Below are 22300 nucleotides of genomic sequence, written 5' to 3'. Positions count from 1 at the left end.
GCACCATGGCTTACGCCTGTAATCTTAGCACTTTGAGAGGCCAAGGCAGACAGATCACCTGAGGCCAGGAGTTCAAGACCAGCCTGGTCAACACGGTAAAACCTCGTCATTACTAAAAATACACACACACACACACACACACACACACACACACACACACACACACAATTAGCCAGGTGTGGCGGTGCACGCCTGTAATCCCAGCAACTCAGGAGGCTGAGGCACAAGAATCGCTTGAACCTGGAAGGTGGAGGCTACAGTGAACTGAGATCATACCACTTCACTCCAGCCTGGGTGACACAGCGAGACTCTGTCTCAAGAAAAATAACAACAAATAAAAAAAAATTAGTCAGGTATGGTGGCATGCCTGAAGTCTCAGCTACTCAGGAGGCTAACACAGGAGGATCACTTGAGCTCAGGAGTTTGAGGCTTCAGTGAGCTACGACTGTGCCACTGTACCCCAGCCTGGGTGACACAACAAGATCCCATCTCTTTTTTTTTTTTTTTCTTTTGAGATGGAGTTTTACTCTTGTTGCCCAGGCTGGAGTGCAGTGGCGCAATCTTGGCTCACTGCAACCTCCGCCTTCCAGTTTCAAGTGATTCTCCTGCCTCAGCCTGCCGAGTAGCTGGGATTCCAGGTGTCCACCACCACACCCAGCTAATTTTTGCATTTTTAGTAGCTAATTTAGTAGCTAATTTTTGCATTTCACCATGTTGGCCAGGCTGGTCTTGAACTCCTGACCTCGTGATCCGCCTGCCTCGGCCCCCCCAAGTACTGGGATTACTGGCATGAGCCATCGCCCCCAGGCAAGATCCCATCTCTTTAAAAAAAAAAAAAAAAAAGGCAAGGAAAACAAAATCAAAACTCAGGAACACTAAGTTGGATGTGTCACATCTGTTACTCAATTTCTCAAACAGTAGCTACATATAGGACATCCATCAGTTATAAAAAGATGTACAAAATTCCTGCACACTCAAACAATAGTCCCAGTCCAGAATGTCTTAGTGATGTGAATGAATCTGACAGGATTGGAAGTAACAGAAGCCCAGGAAAGGGCGAAGATTTTTGTTATGAAAACAAAAATGGCATTGAAAATGGAACTATCCTACATCATCAATGATGAGATATCATCAATGATGAGATATCTCAATTTCAGAGATAACAAAAATGTGAAAAAAAAATGGCCAGTGACAATTGAAAGATACTACTAATTGTAAAATACATCCCAATTTCAGTGTCAAAATATTTAAAAAGCAAAAAAAAAAACAAAAAAAGAAAGCATTTTAAAACAAAGGAAATATAATATTCTAATCTCAAAAGGTAGCTCAATTGTGGGATAACAGATTTGTGAAGCACATCTCCTTGTACAAGCTCTTTAGTTTTAGAGATAAGGACACTAAAGCCTTCAAGTTATTAAATAACCTTACTAAATTAAAGCTCACACATCAGAAAGTTGGTAACTACAACTAGAAAGCTGGTTCCTTGAATGCTTGTTCTCTTGCCACTACCCAGATGCCTCCTTTAAATCCAAAAGAAGATTTACATATTAATTCCATATTAAAACTCTATTTTGACTTTTATATTTCTTTACTTCATTAACTCACTAAAAAATAATAAAAGTTAACCTTTAAAAATCATTTAATTGATTTTTGGGCGTGGTAGCTCATTATCTATAATCCCACCACTTTGGGAGGCTGAGGCAGGTGGACCACTTGAGATCAGGAGTTCCAGACCAGCCTGGCCAACATGGTGAAACCCCATCTCTACTAAAAATACAAAAATCAGTCGGGCACAGTAGCAGGTGCCTGTATTCCCAGCTACTTGGGAGGCTGAGGCATGAGAATTGCTTGAACCCGGGAGGTGGAGGTTGCAGTGAGCCAAGATCGCAACACTGCACTCCAGCCTGGGGAACAGAGCGAGACTCAGTTTCAAAAAAAAAAAAAAAAATTGAGCTGGGCGCGGTGGCTCACGCCTGTAATGCCCGCACTTTGGGAGGCTGAGACAGGTGGATCGCCTGAGGTCAGCAGTTCGAGACCAGCCTGGCCAACACAGTGAAATCCCGTCTCTATTAAAAATACAAAAATAAAAAAATAAAAAAAAGCTGGGCGTGGTGGCAGGTGCCTGTAATCCCAGCTACTAGGGAGGCTGAGGCAGAAGAATCGCTTGAACCTGGGAGGCGGAGGTTGCAGTGAGCCAAGATTGCGCCACTGCATTCCAGCCTGGGCAACAAGAGCAAAATTCTGTCTCAAAAAAATTAATTAATTAATTAATTAAGATGAAACAATGTTTAGGAAACTTCATTTCTTGCTTACACAAGTTTGCTCTCCTTGTTCTTCAAAACCAGTGAAGCAATAAAAAGTTAGATAAAAGACAAAATTGGTAATCTCCCAGCCCCTTTCCATTCCTCTCCAAGGCCTCCTACAAGATGAGAAATGGTAACATATTTTTGTGCCCCCAAAAAACATAAATACAAATATATTGGAAAGGGTTTTGTTGCTCTCTGTTTTTAGAAAACTAGGTTTAAACTTTACACATTGCTCTGCTACTTATCTAATAATTTATCAACATCTCCCCCCAAGCGTCAATAACTAAAATTCTAACTCATACTTTTAAAAAGCTACATAGAAGTCCATATAAGGAATATCCATAATGTGTTCACATATTTTTCTATTGAGGGAATGGCTATTTTCATTGTTACCATTTCAAACAATGCTGTAATGAGTATCCTTGATATATTTCAAGTGAAAGAAAAAAACTATTTCTACACACATACTTTCCTTGTTTTTTTTTTTTTTTTGAGGCGGAGTCTCGCTCTGTCGCCCAGACTGGAGTGCAGTGGCGCAATCTCGGCTCACTGCAACCGCCTCCCGGGTTCACGCCATTCTCCTGCCTCAGCCTCCCAAGTAGCTGGGACTACAGGCACCCGCCACCTCTCCCGGCTAGTTTTTTTTTGTATTTTTAGTAGAGACGGGTTTTCACCATGTTAGCCAGGATGGTCTCGATCTCCTGACCTCGTGATCCGCCCGTCTCGGCCTCCCAAAGTGCTGGGATTACAGGCTTGAGCCACCGCGCCCGGCCTTACTTTCCTTGTTGTCCCATGTTTTGATTACTCCCGGTCTTATCATCATCCCTACCTCCCTTGCTCAGAGAATCATCCTCAGGGTCCAGTGTGATGACAGAGAGCGAAGTAATTTGGAGAATGTCAAGATAAGACATGTGATAGTGACTGTTGGTAAATTGAAAATGGCCTGTCGGCCAGGCGCGGTGGCTCAAGCCTGTAATCCCAGCACTTTGGGAGGCCGAGATGGGCGGATCATGAGGTCAGGAGATTGAGACCATCCTGGCTAACACGGTGAAACCCCGTCTCTACTAAAAAAAATACAAAAAACGAGCTGGGTGAGGTGGCGGGTGCCTGTAGTCCCAGCTACTCGGGAGGCTGAGGCAGGAGAATGGCGTAAACCCGGGAGGCAGAGCTTGCAGTGAGCTGAGATCCGGCCACTGCACTCCAGCCTGGGCCACAGAGCGAGACTCTGTCTCAAAAAAAAAAAAAAAAAGAAAAGAAAATGGCCTGTCTTGGCTGCCTCTCCCAGTCACTTGCACATGCTATCCCTCTCCTCTCCTTACATGTGCTCCCTGTTCTGGTCCCAGCAGCTGCTTCCAACTCAACTGATGTGAAAAGAGTTGCCTACTTTGTCATATTCCTAACCCAGGCAAGTGCAGACAGGCCCAGGAGCTCTCCAAACAATTGGGAAGGAGAAAAAATACATTATCACTGTGAAATAATATAATCTAGAGGTATCTAGAGTAAAATGTAAAACTCTCTCTTCGTTAAGCCTCAGTCCACATTTGCCAGTGGCACTCCCCAGCTCACAAGTGACCACTGTTAGAAGTCTGTTGTACAATCTTTCCGATTTTTCCTAAGCATGTACACATACAGGTATATATTCACATACAGGTATGTATGTTTGGTCCACATACCTGTAATCATACCATATGTTCTGCAACTTGCCCTTTTCATGTAAAAATTTCTTTGACATGTTTCCATACCAGCACATAATAGATTCCTCACATTTTTAAATAATTTTCTTTTGAGACACAGTCTCACTCTGTCACCCAGGCTGGAGTGCAGTGGTGCCATCATGGCTCACTGCAACCTCGACCACCTGGGCTCAGGTGATCCTCCCACCTCAGCCTTCCGGTAGCTGGGACTACAGGTGTGCACCACCATACCCAGCTAATTTTTTTGTAGAGATGAGGTTTCACTATGTTGCCCAAACTGTTCTCAAACTCCTAGGCTCAAACAATCCAACCACCTTGCCCTCCCAAAGTGCTGGGATTACAGGTGTGAGCCATCGTGGCTGGCAATACCTTACACTTTTAAAAGCTTAAAAAGATCCTATGGTAAGAATGTGCCACAACCTTTTTTTCCCATTTTGCTACATCTGGACATTTAAGTTGTTCACAGTGTTTTGCCATGTCAAAGAATGCTGCATTGATAACACTGGCAGCACATCTCTAATTTTACACACAAGCTAATATTTCTCTAGAATATATACCAACAATTAGAATTGATAGGTTGAAAAGCTCGTGTATTTTAAATGTTAAAAGACATTCCCAAATTACCATCTAAAATTGTGTACTATTTTATAGTCTCACCAACAGAGGATAAAAATTCCCATCTACACCCTTCTACCAACATATTTCATCAATATATAAGATAGAACATATTATTGTTTTAATTTATATCTTATTTCCAGAAAAGTTAAACATCTCCTCACATGTGCAACTGTTCATTCTTATTTCTTATGAAAGGTATTACCATTTTGATTTTAAACATGAGGGTTCAGAGATGCTAGAATAACACAACCAGTAAGTAGCAGACATCAGAGCTTTTTTTTTTTTTTAACAATTTCCCATCAAAACTAGGCCTCTTTTTGTCAAGTGTACTTCCCCCTACCAGCAGCCAGCAAACTATAGCCTGTAAGTTAGTAGCCCATATTTTGTAAATCAGGTTTTACTAAAACATAGCCACGCCCATTCATTTAAGTATTGTGTACGGCTGCTTTTGTTCTCCAATGGCAGAGGTGAGTAGTTACAACCATATGGTCTGCAAAGCCTAAAATATTTACTACTGGGGTCTAAACAGAAACAATAACTGGGCCGGGCACAGCGACTCACACCCGTAATCCCAGTACCTTGGGAGGCTGAAGTGGGTGGACTGCTTGAGCCGAGGAGTTTGAGACCAGCCTGGGCAACATGGCAAGATTCCATCTCTACAAAAATCACAAAAATAGCCAGCTGAGGTGGCACACACCTATAGTCCCAGATACTCGGGAGGCTGAGGTGGGAGGACTGCTTGAGCCTGGGAGGCCAAGGCTGTGGTGAACCGTCATTGCACCACCACATTCCAGCCTGGGAGACAAAGTGAGTGAGACTTCACATCAAAAAAACAAAACACACACACACACACACAAAACAAGAAAACTAAAGAAAAATTCAAGTCTGGGCACAGTGGCTCAGGCCTGCAATCCCAGTACTTTGGGAGGCCGAGCAAGTCCCCATCTCTACAAAAAATAAAAAAAATTAGGCTAGGCACGGTAGCCCACACCTGTAATCCCAGCATTTTGGGAGGCCGAGGTGGGCGGATCACGAGGTTAGGAGAATCGAGACTATCCTGGCCAACATGGTGAAACCCCATCTGTACTAAAATTACAAAAATTAGCTGGCCGTGGTGGCATGTACCTGTAAACCCAGCTATTCAGGAGGCTGAGGCAGGAGAATCACTGGAACCAGGGAGTTGGAGCCTGCAGTGAGCCGAGATCATGCCACTGCACTCCAGCCTGGCAACACAGCAAGACTCTGTCTAAAAAAATTAAAAAATTAAAAATTAGCCAGGCACAGGGGTGTGTGTCTGTAGTTCCAGCTACTTGGGAGGCTGAGGCAGGAGGACCCCTTGAACCAAGGAGTTCCAGGTTGCAGTGAGCTATGATCGCACCACTGCACTCCAGAATCTGGGTGATAGAGCAAGACCCTGTCCCAAAACAAAAAAAGAAAAGCTTCTCAGTGGGGATTAGTGATGGTCTAATTGGCCACAGCCAGAGCATGGCTATGTTACAGTGTGTGGCTCATTTTCTAATAAATTTATATGCAGTATAGGTCTGGTATATAATCCCAAAGGAAAGAGCCCAAAACACTCAAATGAAGTGTTTGGTGTTGCAACACCAAAAGATTTCCTATGCACTACTCTTCACCTTCCTTGTTTCTTTCTTTCTTTCTTTTTTTTGGAGACAGAGCCTCATTCTGTTGCCCAGGCTGGAGTGCAGTGGTATAATCACAGCTTACCACAGCCTCAACCTCCCAGGCTCAAGTGATCCTCCTTCCTCAGACTCCTGAGTAGCCGGGACCACAGGTGGGAGCCACCACATCTGGCAAATTTTTGTATTTTTTGTAGAGACAGGGCCTTGCCATGTTGCCTAGGCTCATCTCGAACTCCTGGCCTCAAGCAGTCCTTCTGCCTCTGCCTCCCAAAGTGCTGGGATTATAGGCATGAGCCACCATGCCTGGCCCCTTATTTAATTTTGTCTAATGGGAAACAAACAAATCTGGTTCCTACTGTCCTTCAGTGATTTTGACAACGTAGTTCCTACCTACACACTACAATAATATAAAACCAAAGCAAGCTCCACTATGTCTACTGCTAAACACCCCCAACAAACACACATACACACCATACCACCCCACACCCCACCCCCACCCCACACCGTACCACACAACCCAACACAGGTGTCTCCTTCCCTTTTGCTAGCAGATTCGCTAGGAAGCAGCTGAACATTTCCAGCATGTCAAACCAACTGCTAAGAGCTAGGGCCCCTGACCACTGTGGGAAAGGAAGGCCAATTCTCCCCTCTAGATTGTACCCTTCTGAAGATCCTGGCCATGAAAGAAGTTATTTCTACAGAGAATTTTAAGCCATTCAATTCCTGTACGGCAGGCAGGGAAGGTGTCATCCTCCCCATTTCATCAGTGGAGGAACTCAGTGTAACTTGTTTCATTTCCTCTTACTTCAAAAGGTCACTTTAAGTAACAGGGTCATTTAGGTAATATCAGTGATCTTTTCAATTTCTCCTCACATTCTCTCCCAAATTTTGGTTTTACAAAATAATGGTTAAAAAAAAAAAGCTATCATACTCTCCAGGAAATTTAACTTAATATAGAATTTTGAATGAGAAATTAATAATCAAAGAACAGTGCATTTTAGGCCAGGTGCGGTGGCTCACGCCTGTAATCCTAGCACTTTAGAAGGCCAAGGCGGGTGGATCACCTGAGGTCAGGAGTTCGAGACCAGCCTGGCCAACATGGTGAAACCCTGTCTCTACTTAAAATACAGAAAATTAGCTGGGTGTGGTGGTACGCACCTGTAATCCCAGCTACTTGGGAGGCCGAGGCAGGAGAATCGCTTGAACCCGGGAGGCAGAGGTTGCAGTGAGCTGAGATCGCGCCATTGCACTCCAGACTGAGGAACAAGAGCGAGACTTCGTCTCAAAAAACAAACAAACAAAAAACAGTGCATTTTCTTACACAAATAAACAGATATTAAGTGGTTCTCTGGATAGGAACTTGGCAATACATATCAACCTTAATGCCTGTAATCCTAGCACTTTGGGAGGCTGAGGCGGGTGGATCACCTAAGGTAAGGAGTTCAAGACCAGCCTGACCAACATGGAGAAAACCGTCTTAAAAAAATACAAAATTAGCCAGGCGTGACAGCGCATGCATGTAATCCCAACCACTCGGGAGGCTGAGGCAGGAGAATCGCTTGAACCTGGAAGGTGGAGGTTGCAGTGAGCTGAGATCGCGCCATTGCACTCCAGCCTGGGCAACAAGAGCGAAACTCCATCTCAAAAAAACAAAAAACAAAAAACAAAACCTTGATATTTGGGCTAGGTGTGGTGGTGGCACATGCCCAAAATCCCAGCACTTTGGGAGACTGAGGTGGAAGGACTGCTTGAGCCCAGGAGTTCAAGACCAGCCTAGGCAACATAGTGAGACCTCATCTCTACAAAAAAATTAAAAATTAGCCAGCTATGGTGGTGCACACCTGTGGTCCCAGTTACTCGGGAGGCTGATGTGAGAGGATCACTTGAACCCCAGAAGGTTGAGACTGCAGCGAGCTGTGATCACACCACTGCACTCCAGCCTGGGTGACAGAGTGAGACCCTGTCTCAAAACAAAGAAACAAAGAAACAAAAATGTTCATATTTGGCTGGGTATGGTGGCTCACATCTGCACCAGGAGGATCTCTTGAGGCCGGGAGTTCGAGACCAGCAATCTTCTCGCCTCAGCCTCCCAAAGTGCTGGTGCTAGGATGACAGGCGTGAGCCACTGCACCCAGCCTAAACTAGTAAATTTTGTTACATACATTTTACCAAAACTCAAAAAAAAAAAAAAAAAAAGCTGGCTGGGTACAGTGGTTGAAGCTTATCACCCCAGCACTTTGGAAGGCCAAGTTAGGAGGACTGCTTGAGCCCAGGAGTTCAAGACCAGCCTGGGCAACACAGTGAGACCATGTTTCTACAAAAAAATTAAAAATTAGCCAGGTGTGGTGGTGCACACCTGTAGTCCCAGCTACTCGGAGGCTAAGGTGGGAGGATCACTTGAGTCTGAGCTTGGGAGGCTGAAACTGCAATAAGCTGTGATCATACTACTGCACTGTAGCCTGGGTAATAGAGTGAGATGTTGTGGTCAAAAAAAAAGAAGCTCATGTTCTTTTATCAAACAATTCCAATCACAGAAATAAAAGTTTAGGAAACAATCTGAAATACAAAGATACATGGACATTAACAGAATTATTTATCATTCTGAAAAACTGAAGAAAAACTAAATATCTAACAATAAATTATGGCATGAATATACATATGATGAAATCTTAAGCAGTCACTTAAAATGTTTTAAATAAGTTTGGCTGGGTACAGTGGCTCACGCCTATAATCCCAGCACTTTGGAAGGCTGAGGTGGGAGGATTGCTTAAGCCCAGGAGTTCAAGACCAGTTTGGGCAACACAGTGGACTCCACTTCTACAAAAAATAAAAAAATAAAAAATTAGCTGGGCATGATGGCATGCGTCTGTAGTCCCAGCTACTTGGGAAGCTAAAGCAGGAAGATCACTTGAGCCCAGGAGCTCAAGGCTGCAGTGAGCTAGGACTGCAGCTGTACCACTGCACTCCAGCCTGAGTGACAAAGCAAGGCCCTGTCCCTGAAAAAAAAAAAAAGTTTTAAATAATTTTAATGACACGGGGAAATACTCAGGAAATGCTGAATTTTAAAAGCAGGATATAGGCTGGGTGCAGTGGCACATGCCTGTAATCCCAGCCCTTTGGGAGGCCAAGCCAGGTGAATCGCTTGGGCTCAGGAGTTCAAGACCAGCCTGGGGAACATGGTGAAACCCTATCTCTACAAAAAATACAAAAATTAGCCAGGCACAGTGGCATGCATCTGTAGTCCCAGATATTTGGGAGGCTAAGGTAGGAGGATCACTTGAGCCCAGGAGGTTGAGGCTGCAGCGAGCTGTGATTGTACCACTGCACTCAAGCCTGGGTGAGAGAGTGAGACCCTGTCTCAAAAAAAAAAGAAAAAAAAAAAAAAAGGTAGGATAAAACTATTATGGTATGGCCCCATTTTAAAAACTATATATACAAATATTTATAGACAGATAGATATATCATATACATATCTATCCCTCTCCCCACATACTTGTGAATTTGTATATGTGTATGTATACTTGTAAGGAAGTATACCAAATAATGTTCATTTCTGAGTTGTGGAATTATGGGTGCCTTTTACTTTCTCCCTTAACACATTATTTTTCATGTTTTCTAAATAGTACCATCATATACAATTAGGAAAAAATTAGTTTCATATTGTTTAATCTAGTAATCTATTTGTAGATATGTATCATAAAAAAAACCAAAAACATAGACAAAAACTTATGCATAATAATGTTCATGTAAAGATACACAAAAAACTATTAATATATAATGGTTACTTCTGCAGGGCAGAACTAGGGCAAAGACTTTTTGGGGACTTATTTGTTACATCTATTACAAAAATGATTTGAAAAAAATTCAATTATTATTTTAAAAAACCTGAAAGCATATAAAATTCCTATATGATAGACTATTATGCAGCCATTACAAATATTTATGAAGAGTATATATAAATTTATATAATGAAAAAATGGTAAATGGGGAAAAAAGCAGAATATAAAATTTTAGGTAATATATGATCTGGAAATTGCAAAACCAGAAATATGCAAGCACAAAATACTAAAAGAAAATATGCTAAAATAAGAACAGTAGTTTTCTCCAGATAGTGGGATTATGGGTGATTTTAGTTTTCTTCCTTATACTTCTCTGTGTTTTTCACATGTCCTAGAATGAGTATATACTATTTTCCAATCAGGCTCAAAAAATGTTTTTGGTTTCTGCCCTGTAATGAAAAGCCCGCTCCTTGTGAGAAATTTTATCCACAAAGAATTATCAGTAGTAAGCAATCCACTAGCAATAAGACTGTTCATAATGTATATGCCTAAGAAAATCATCTTTGGTGGGTAGTGAGCTCAGTTTAAAGGGACACAGCTCTGACCACTTCCTGCCTTCTTGCTTTTGGAGTTGTTTTAGTAAATATAACTGAGGAATCAAGATCCCAAACATGACATGCCTGACAAACTTTATACTGTATTGTAAGAACCAGGACCACCACCTTCTCTCAACCTAACCTCTAAGACTTTACACTGAAGAACAGACAAGATTTAAATAACATAGATTGGGTCATGTTAGTCTGTAAATCAAAAACACTTAATAGCTAATTCCATGAAGAATAAAATCCAAATCTCTTAGCCTGACACTTAAGGTTCTCTAAGATCCAACCCTCAAAATTTCCTTCCCAGCCTCATCTTCAGTTCATTCCCTAAAATATCCTCTATCTCAGGCACATTTTCCCCATATATGCCAGGCATTTTCCAAGCTCTGTGCCTTTGCCCATGGTGTGACCTCCATCAAATGCCCTGTCTCCTAAACCTACTGAACTCCTATTATTCCTTTACAACCTGGCTAAAATGCCTTCTCCCTTCAGAAACTCTCCTTATCGCTCCCACAATCAGGAACAATTGTTCTTTCCTCTACATGCTCCCATATTGCTTGTTCCTCTGCAAAGTTAATTACAATCCTCCCTGGGTGGATGCTAGCTGTAATACTTGTTTCATTTTACTAAACTCCTGGAAGGCAGAAACCATTTTAAAATCATTTCTACTCCAGCACACTGCTTGCACACAGTAGGTACTAAATATGCTGCCTGAGTAAATGACAGCCAATTGGCCCTAATCTGAATTCTTTCAGTGGTACAGCCATGGATGGCAAATTGTCAAAGAAGCTAGTCCCTCTAATTGCAAGTTATATATGTAGCATGAGTGACCAGCAGAAAATGTCAAGGGCTTGCCACTTTATGAGGACTGGCAACATGACTACGTTTACACAATCCTAATTAAAACTAAAGGGCACTGAGGGAAAAGAAGAGAAACAGGGAGATTAAGAGGTGTGGATTCTACAGGTCACCTCCTCTCCTTAGTGAGCTTGCTAGGCACTAGGCTGGAAGATCTGGGCTACAAAGTAGCCTATTTTATCTTTGAGGTCACCTATAGGATCTAAGTATTGAAAAGCAACTGATTATGCCACTTTGTCCTCCAGCAACTGGCCCTGCTCTTGGGCATTAACTTCTAATCCTGGTACACAAGGCTTTTTCTCTAAATGAATCCCACTGTACCAATCATGAGGAGAATCCCTTTAAAGAAAGGCTTGAAATTAGTAACAGCAGGAAACAAAGTCTCTCAATTCTCTGAATCACAATATCTACACTGTCCATTTTGATGAAATTCACCCCCACCTCCTTCAAACAATAAGTCCTACCAAGGAATGACTTCTCTTGGGACTAACATGTCCTGTGATTGTTTTTCAGGAGCAGGCTTCCAGTGCCTGCTTCTCATTAAATAGCTACTTAATATTTGATCATCCAGCTGTGACTCTAAGTACAGAGTAAAGTAACTATAATTTAGGAAGTAAAAAGGAAATTCCACTCCTACCCCAAGTCCAGGAGTCAAACAGCTTAGAATAGACATTTCCCTACCTCAGACCTCCTTAGGCTTATCCAATTTTCAGATCTAGAACTTTTAGCATCTCTTAACTTTTCCAATATAAAAATGAAGAAAACAATGTTTAAAGTAAGAAAGAGAACTGCAAATGATTATACAGTAACTTAGTGACAGAATCTTTTGAACAGGCTGTTAATACCTCATTTTACTGATCAGTTTTCAAGACCACCATTTCCAGGAACAGACTACAGGGCACTATAATATAATCAGCTTAATTTGCATATATTCAAGGTAACAGCCCCTATGCTTGACCCCTTCACCATCTTCCTGCCTACCTTTTTTCAAACCCACAACTGCTAACAACAAAAAACAAATCAGTGTAGTGATTTAATACATCATTTCTCCCTAAAACAGACTGGAGCTACCAAACCATCTGCTTCAGCCTCATCACCTGGGACTCATCTTGATTGATTTGGGTGTGCTGGTGGGCAGTGGCTGCCACAGCCTGAAGAACTCTTCTAACTCTTTCTGTGGGTCTTCTGGAGATGGGACTGCAATGGCTCCTCAGCTGCAGTTTCCTATAGAGCAACATGTTTCAACTCTTTTCAGCCCTCAACACACTTGTGATTTGGGAGGAGTACCAGGAGAAAGACCAGTTTTTGGCAGGGCACGGTGGCTCACGCCTGTAATCCTAGCACTTTGGGAGGCCAAGTCGGGTGGATCACTTGAGGTCAGGAGTTCAAGACCAGCCTGGCCAACATGGTGAAACCCTGTCTCTACTAAAAATACAAAAAATTAGCTGGGCATGGTGGCACATGCCTGTAATCACAGCTACTAGGGAGGCTGAAGCAGGAGAACCACTTGAACCCGAGAGGTAGAGGTTGCAGTGAGCCGAGATCCCGCCATTGCACTCCAGCCTGGGTGACAAGAGACCCTGTCTACAAAAAAAAAAAAAAGAAAGGCCAGTTTTCTCCACTATCTAGTCACCCCAATGTATAAGCAAGCATATGCACAGTTACTATAAAGGAAAGTGACTTGTTTTCAAGCAGACATTTCTAATCTTATTAAATCAAATGAAAACTGCAATCAAAATACTCTCCTTAGGAAGTTATTTACTTATTCTAACAAAACACTTCTTTGGGAGCTGCTTTTAAAGTCTACTCCATGTGAGACAAACAGAAAAATTTGGTGTTACTGTTTTATAGTCACACCTCATTCTTCACCAAAAAAGGTATGGCCTTGCATGATTATTTGGCTCATGGCATCTTCTGGCTGTTTCTAAAAACGGAATCCACCACGCTAAGAGTAAAGATTTGCTACCTCTGAGCATACTCAAAGATTGGCTCAGAGGTAATCTGAGGCAATGACACCATCACCAAAGGAAATCTAAAGGCTGAGAACACAATTACTTTGAAGGGGTCAAACTTATAAACATTGTAATTACCCCATAATTACAATCAAGGGGGCAAGACATATACAATATCTGTCACATTTGTTCAGCTATTACATTACTTTATAATTACACATTATATAATGATAAATTTTGGCCCTGGAAGAAATCTTCAAGATCATATAATCCAAACTGTCCCTTTACACATATGAAAAAAGTTCAGTCCATTGACGTTAGGCAATTTGTCCCTGGTCACACATCTGGTTAGCGACAGTCAGGACGAGAAACCCAGACACCCGAACTCCCAGCATAATGCACCCACACATACTTATGCATACAGCTCCTCCTCCCCTGCTTCTCACTTCCTTCATTCCCCGATCAAAAGGGACATAAATAACTTGGGACACTAAAGCACACCAAGAATGGTTCTGAAACCCAGTAGTGGAGAAATAATGGCTTAAAGACCAGGACTTCTCTGCAGTGGCCTCAATGGCCAATGTTTAGTGTCTGGCTCACAAGAGTTCGAGGCAATCTACTTCAGAGCAAGGTCCAATGAAAACCTCTGAACACCACCCTACCACAGTTAGAAAAATATCTTTATTAAACCTCTCTGCTCTCCTCCTACAGTAACCTGTTTGCTTCAAATAATTGAAAGACAGTCATTCTGAAGAACCTGAGTCAGGGAAAAAGTAAATAGTAGAGCTCCTGCTCAGGACAAATCTGACCTATGAAAAAGTAGAGGGCAGGAACCATTTTGACTTACCTCCTGGTGGAAGCCTCCACGCACTAGAACAGGGTGATCCCTGGCAGTCTGGCTTAGTTTCCACCTAGGGAAGGGGCAAAGGGACAGGAATGATTACTCATTCCCCTAACCTACCCACTCTTGGTCAGCTCAGCCTCACGTTATCCTGGGCAACCCCAGCATTCTGTGGATCGGACAGCAAGCAGAAGGGAAGCCATGCAGGCCAGGTCAATGGGGTGAGTCAGTGGCAGAGCAGGAAGAGTCACTGGGGCAGAAATTCTGGCCTTCCGTGGCAAGACTGCCAAGCCACACCCACACTTGGTCAGCACTGTGAAGGCCCTGCCCTGTTAGGATTTCAGTCTCTAAGCCAGAAAGCTGCTTCCTCAGGAGGCCCCACACCACTCTCATTTTCAAGTGTCCCTCCTCCTGCTCAAAAATCTTCCACAAAAAAAAAAAAAAAAAAAAAAAAAAAAAATCTTCCACAGTTTTCTTCTCCCTAAAGCATCATATCTAAATTCTTTGGCTTAACTTTCCAAATCCTCCATTATATGGCCTCAAGTCATTTATTCAACCTTATTTCCCACTATTCTACAGAATACACTCTGAATTGATCAAGCCAATCTTCCCACTTCTCTCTGCGTGAGCCAAGCCTTTTCTTATTTCCCTGCCTTCAATTATCCAGGAGTGGTAAATTCAAACGTCGTCAGGGGTCAGGCAAGTAACAGAAACAAATGATCCAGGCAAGGCGCAGTGGCTGACAGCGGTAATCCCAGCACTTTGGGAGGCTAAGGTGGGCGGCTCACTTAAGCTCAGGAGTTCGGGACCAGCCTGGGCAACATAGAAAAACTCTGTCTCTACAAAAATACAAAAAATTAGCCAGGTGTGGTGGATTGTGCCTGGCTTCTACCTACTTGGGAGGTTGCAGTGAGCCGAGACCACACCACTGGACTCCAGCCTGGGCAAAGGAGCGAAACCCTGTATCCAAACAAAACAAAACAAAACAAAACAAAACGATCCAGCGGGGCACATGGCAGATCTAGGAAACGATGCACTCCCGTAAAGGCATTCAAATATTTTAATTCAAATATTTATGTAGTATCTCATTGTGAGCATCACAGTAACCTTTTTTTTTGAGACGGAGTCTCGCTCTGTCGCCCAGGCTGCAGTGCAGTGGCCGGATCTCAGCTCACTGCAAGCTCCGCCTCCCAGGTTTACGCCATTCTCCTGCCTCAGCCTCCCGAGTAGCTGGGACTACAGGCGCCCACCACCTCACCCGGCTAGTTTTTTTGTATTTTTTAGTAGAGACGGGGTTTCACCGTGTTAGCCAGGATGGTCTCGATATCCTGACCTTGTGATCTGCCCGTCTCAGCCTCCCAAAGTGCTGGGATTACAGGCTTGAGCCACCGCGCCTGGCCACAGTAACCTTTTAAATAGTTACTAATACTCTATCTTGCAAATGAGGAAACTTCCCCAAGGTTAGGTAACTGGCAAGATGCTGGGCACAGTCTCTAGACCTGTCTGATGCCAAAGCAAGAGGCTGCTAGCAGTACAAACACCATGGAAGATACAGAACCCTCAAAGTCACTTTTCATGATACACAACCTTAATAGTAGGATGGGAAGCCCAAATCACAGCTTATCTAACCATATCCCAACTGCCTCCAATTCTGTCCATCTTCCAAACCCCATCTTTCTCCCAAAATATTTCATTCCTAGTTATTCCAAGTCCTACTGAATTCCTTCTTCTGTAAATTCCTACAGGGTTTATAGATTAGATAGCACAAATAAGTGCTAAATTATATACTGTCTTACAAAATCAGATACTGCTTCTATGTATTTTAGTGTCAGCCTCATCAATCAAACTATTAATCTATATAGTTCTACCACCAAAAACGCCTAACCTGAATCTAATCCAGAAGAAACAATCAGACAAATGCTATGAAAGACAAAAAGGCATTCAGATTAAAAAAGAACTGTTCAAAGTTAAAGCAGACTAAAGACATGACAGTCATGACAAGTGCATAAATACATGCGTGATCCTTCAGTGAATCCTGAATTTTAAAAAACTCAATAAAAGACATCATTGGGAAAATACAAGAAATCTGAATAAGTACTATACATTGGATGCACTGAATCAATGTTAAGTTTCCTGAGTGTTAAGAGTACTGTAGTTATACAGGAAGATACTTTTTTCTTATGAAATACTTGCTGAAATAAGGATTAAATAATATGATATTTATATCTAACAGTCAAAAAGATTCAGAAAAGGATAAATAGAGAGCAAATTTGGCAAAATGTTAACAGGGAAGCTAAATGAAAAGTATATAAGTATTTGTTATATTATTTTACAAAATATCTATAGGTTTGAAAATTTTCAAAATAAAAAAATTTAGTAAGGAGCGAAATCCTGTACTATATACTTTTTTATATACTCAGATCTGTGACAGATATAATAGGCACTCATTACATTAGGTATCTGCTCACTACCTAAGAAAACTGGGCATTTGGAGGTCAGCAATCAGACAGAGTCCACTTTGCTGCAGCTCATGAGGGGTATAGTAGGAAATTCTTAGGGAATAAGAGGTTTCTCCAAAACTCACATTGTCGGCCGGGCGCGGTGGCTTTGGCTCAAGCCTGTAATCCCAGCACTTTGGGAGGCTGAGATGGGCGGATCACGAGGTCTGGAGATCGAGACTATCCTGGCTAACACGGTGAAACCCCATCTCTACTAAAAAAAAAAAAAATACAAAAAACTAGCCGGGCAAGGTGGCGGGCGGCCTGTAGTCCCAGTTTCTCGGGAGCCTGAGGCAGGAGAATGGCGTGAACCCGGGAGGCAGAGCTTGCAGTGAGCTGAGATCCGGCCACTCCACTGCAGCCTGGGCAACAGAGCGAGACTCCGTCTCAAACAAAAACAAAAACAAAAACAAAAACAAAAACTCACATTGTCTCACCACAGGAAATCTAGAAAAGCAGGCAATTACCTCTCTCCTCATTGAGGCCATCACAGAAGTACAGGCCATCACAGGGCTGAATGCAGTTGCTGCCCACACGTTGGTACCCAGTGGTAAGGTGGATACAATGTGACCTCAGAGGACCAAGTGTTGAGGTCACATTGCATCCACCTTGCCACCAGGTACCAAAAATTTGACAACATGCAAAACAAGTGTCTCTGGCCAGTCACAGGAAGGCACTCAAGTATCAAATAAACATGCCTGAAATACATGCAGTCTTTCCTTCTCACCAGATAAACCAGTTCTCAGCTGCAATAAAGCAGAAGAAATCTGCAAGGCTGAATCACTGGCATTTCCTGTGCAGACTTCAAAGAAACTGGCCCTTCAATAGGACAGAAAGAGCAGGCGACACAGCTGCCAAAAGAGGCCTCAACCCAGGATCATGCTATGCAATAATGCCTTCTCTCCCTTCTACAGCCATCAGATACATCATTTTTACTTTTGCCAAATGGCCCCTTATTAGGGCGACTGATTATCTAATGGTCAACCTTTTACCTTGGTTCTCTCCTCCCCTCAATGAGACCCAAGATACTGGCCTTTCCAGACAGCTTCTCCCCCAATTTTCCAGAGGAATAGTCAAAACCATTCCCCTAAAACCTCTGTTAACTGGAGTAAAATGTATAGTGCTGTGACATGGAATTTGTTTATCGAACCTATCAGGTTTAGCCTTTTTACCAAAGACTTAGAATGAAAACCTAGAAGGCCTGCTTGTCAAGCTTTGGAATTAAACTGTGAATCATAGACAATATAATGTTTTTAGATTTAACCAGGCAAGAAGATCTCAATAGGTCTGATGTTACCAAAAAATAAGAAATAATGTAACAGAATTAAGTATAAAGTCCTGTATTTAGAATAAGAAAACCAAACCAACAATCATAGAATAGTAGAGACTGGTACAGAAGTTCAAACTGCTATAAAAAGGCTGCCTTTGGCCAGACGCAGTGGCTTACACCTGTAATCCCAGCACTTTGGGAGGCTGAGGCGGGTGGATCACCTGAGGTCAGGAGTTCAAGACCAGACTGGCCAACATGGAGAACCACCATCTCTACTAAAAATACAAAAAAAAAAAAAAAAAAAAAAAAATAGCTGGGCTTGGTGGCACATGCCTGTAATCACAGCTACTCAGGAGGATGAGGCAGAAGAATCACTTGAACCTCGGAGGCAGAGGTTGTGGTGAGCCGAGATTGCGCCATTGCACTCCAGCCTGGGCACCAGGAGTGAAACTCCGTCTCAAAACACAAAAAAATCCCCAGAAATTAACCAGGCAGTAGTGGTGTATGCCTGTAATCCCAGCTACTCAGGAGGCTGAGGCAGGAGAATCACTTGAACCCGGGAGGCAGAAGTTGCAGTGAGCAGAGATTGCACCACTGTACTCTAGTCTGGGCAATAGAGCGAGGGTCCATCTCAAAAAAAATAAAAAGAAGTAGTTTCTGTAAAGTACTTAGAACAGTGCCTAGTTCACAGCATATACTGGAAAACAAAGTCACCTATTGCTATTACTAACTGTTGATAGAACAGACCAGGCTGGGTGTGGTGGTTCATGCTTGTAATCCCAGCACTTTGACAGAATTGCTTGAGCTCAAGAATTTGAGACCAGCCTGGGCAACATACCAAGACCTCGTCTCTACTAAAAATAAAGAGTTGCCAGGCACAGTGGCGAATACCTGTAGTTTCAGCTACTCAGGAGGCTGAGGTGGGAGGATAGCTTGAGTCCAGGAGATTGAGGCTGCAGTGAGCTATGATGACGCCACTGCACTCCAGCCAGTGACAGAGCAAGACCCTATCTCAAAATAACAAGCAGGCTGGGTGCGGTGGCTCACGCTGGTAATCCCAGCACTTTGGGAGGCCGAGGTGGGTGGATCACCTGAGGTCAGGAGTTCGAGACCAGCGTGGGCAACATGGTCAAACCCTGTCTCAACTAAAAATACAAAAATTAGCCAGTTGTGGTGGCACATGCCTTTAATCCCAGCTACTCGGGAGGCTGAGGCAGGAGAATCGCTTAAGCCCGGGAGGCAGAGGTTGTAATGAGCCAAGACTGCACCACTGCACTCCAGCCTGGGTGACAAGAGTGAGACTCCATCTCAAAATAAATAAATAAACAAATAAATAAATAAAATAAAAATAATAAACAATACAAAAAACAGACCAGATAACCTGAACACCTTCCTATTAAATATGCCTGGAAGTGCTCAGAAAAATATAATAAACATCCTTTTAGACTGTGCCAGCTATTAAGGTATTGTCTCTCAGCTCCAAATCTACCATTATGCTCCGCTTTGTGTAGCTGGGGCCTGGACTCCACTAAACCCCATTTCCCATTTGCCAGCTGACTCCCTGTCAACAGGGGGTGATAAAGGGAAAACAGAAGACAAGAGAAGACTACAAGAGACTTCCTCCTTCCTGTAGCCTGATGTTTCTTGACAACAGAAGTTGGTTCTTCCCAGTTGCTTTCTAACCTCCCCAAACCAGCCTCCTGTCACTCAAAGGCACCAGCATCAGCTAAGTAAGGCTCAATAGAAGCCAGCTCCTCCAGGTTCCTCCTATGAGGGCCTGAGAAACCAGCAGCACCAGGCAACACCCTCTCTCCAGAGAATCTGGGTGCAGCTCCTCCAGATCCCTCTAGACTTCTAGGTTCTGGTAACCCCAACCTTCCTCCCTGTTTTTCAGTCCTGGATGAGAAAACTTCTTTATGCAGTTATTATATCGAAGTTACTTTAATATTCTCTTTTTGCTTTTTCAGCCCTCCACCAAGGCTTTAAAGCAATCTCCTTTATGGATTTCACTCTATTGTGTGGTTTCTGTTTTGCTGATTGGATCTGAACTGACATATAGATAAACTGAGCTCTCAAGAAAGTAAGAAAAATCCCCAGCAACCAAAAACAAAGAATTAGTGAGGAGGATTGAGTGAGCTGATGACATAGCTGTCCTAGCAGTGTATGGAATTTATAACACCCTCATAGGTTCAGAAGACAGATCTTGAGTCCACAAAAGGCACTGAGATCCCTGTGCAGAGGCGAGTCTCTTAAATTTATACTAAGATAATAAACTAGAAAACAAAAATCTGTCCAGAGAGAAATAAAAAAGCTTGCCTTGCTCACTTAGTGAGATAGGAGGGAAAAACCTTCTAGGAATTCAAAACAGGCTGGGTGAAGTAGTTCATGCCAGTAATCCTAGCACATTGGGAGGCTGAGGTGGGTTGATTGCTCGAGCCCAGGAGTTCGAGACCAGCCTGGGCAACATGGCAAAACCCTGTCTCTACAAAAAATATAAAAATTTGCTGGGTATGGTGGTGTGCACCTGTAGTCCCAGCTACTTGGTAGGCTGAGGTGGGCAGATTGCTTGAGCCCAGGAGGCAGAGGTTGCAGTGAACCAAGATCCTGCAACTGCACTCCAGCCTGAGCAACAAAGCCAGATAGATCCTATCTCAAAAAATAAAATAAAATAAAATTCTAGAAAGCAGAAATTAATCTGTAGTGAAAAACAAACAATCAATCAGTGGTTCCTGGTATCAGAGTGAAAGGAAAAATGGACTGTAAAGAAGTATGAGAGACAGGCGCAGTGGCTCACGCCTGTAATCCCAGCACTTTGGGAGGCCAAGGAGGGCGGATTACCTGAGGTTGGGAGTTCAAGACCAGCATGACCAACGTGGTGAAACTCCGTATCTACTAAAAATACAGAATTAGGTGGGCATGGTGGCACATGCCTGTAATCCCAGCTACTCAGGAGACTGAGGCAGGAGAATCGTTTGAACCTGGGAAGCAGAGGTTGCACGGAGCTGAGATTGCACCACTGCACTCCAGCCTGGGGAACAAGAGCAAAACTCCACCTTTTTTTAAAAAAAAAAAAAAAAAAAAGCATGAGAAATCTTTTGGGGGTGAGAGAAATCCTCTGTATCTCAATTATGGCTGCTGTTTACAGGTGTAGACATCTGCCAAAACTCAACTTTCTTTAAAATGATTTCACACACAAAATTGAAAACATGAGACAAAAACAAGATCACGAAAAACAAGCAGATTTGAAAATGAATCAAAGAGCACTTCCAATAAATGAAAAAGTTAGCTAATAAAAATAAGAATTCAAAAAACAAATCAAACCTAGCTGAAGAGTAAACTAGTAAACTAGAAGATAGATATAAGGAAATTATCCACAAGTTAACACAGAAAAATAGAAATGGAAATTATGAAAGAAGGAATAAGATGTGGATGACAGAATGAGGAAGTTCAACATAAGTTAAGCATGAGATCTGAGAGAGGTAAAGAGATAATGATTGGGAATTTTTACACAATTAGTGAAAATACATGAAATTTCAGATTAAGGAATTACTATATGCCCCCAGTATATAGTGATTTAAGAAAATGGCCGGGCGCGGTGGCTCAAGCCTGTAATCCCAGCACTTTGGGAGACCGAGACGGGCAGATCACGAGGTCAGGAGATCGAGACCATCCTGGCTAACACGGTGAAACTCCGTCTCCACTAAAAAATACAAAAAACTAGCCGGGTGAAGTGGCAGGCGCCTGTAGTCCCAGCTACTCGGGAGGGTGACGCAGTGAGCTGCTACCCGGGAGGTGGAGCTTGCAGTGAGCTGCAATCCGGCCACTGCACTCCAGCCTGGGCGATAGAGCGAGACTTCGTCTCAAAAAAAAAAAAAAGAAAAGAAAAGAAAAGAAACTTAAATTCACGCCATGTAATGGAAGTACAGAACACAAATGACAGCAAAGAGGATCTTAAAAACAACGAGAAAGAAAGACAGGTTACCTACAATTAAATAAGTTAATCTGTAAGCATAGTTCTCAGGAGTAACAACAAAAAGCCAGAATTTCAATGAAAAAACAGTTTCGGGTTTTTTTGTTTTTTGTTTTGAGACGGATTCTCGCTCTGTCGCCCAGGCTGGAGTGCAGTGGCGTGATCTCAGCTCACTGCAAGCTCCGCCTCCCAGGTTCACGTCATTCTCCTGCCTCAGCCTCCCAAGTAGCTGGGACTACAGGCGATCACCACCACACCTGGCTAATTTTTTT

At 42.8% G+C, this 22300-nt stretch overlaps 1 protein-coding gene across 2 annotated transcripts in view; it reads right to left on the bottom strand.

The window, feature by feature from the left end:
* NUMA1 (nuclear mitotic apparatus protein 1) overlaps positions 1-22300 on the bottom strand; it is an 81752-nt gene that overhangs the window by 56627 nt on the left and 2825 nt on the right. Inside the window, exons 1-2 of one of the 2 annotated variants that reach the window (XM_030917473.1) lie at positions 14297-14510; positions 7417-7514 (exon numbers count right to left, since the gene is read on the bottom strand). The gene's annotated coding sequence lies outside the window, so the exon portion shown is untranslated. Of the gene's footprint in view, positions 1-7416; positions 7515-14296; positions 14511-22300 lie in introns of those variants that run through there. The other variant, XM_010366907.2, reaches the window with a different exon arrangement.

The sequence above is a fragment of the Rhinopithecus roxellana genome, chromosome 15, assembly GCF_007565055.1.
Source record: "Rhinopithecus roxellana isolate Shanxi Qingling chromosome 15, ASM756505v1, whole genome shotgun sequence".
Lineage (NCBI taxonomy): Eukaryota > Metazoa > Chordata > Mammalia > Primates > Cercopithecidae > Rhinopithecus > Rhinopithecus roxellana.
Note: the sequence above shows the minus strand (reverse complement) of the source record. Positions and strands in the feature narration are given on the sequence as shown.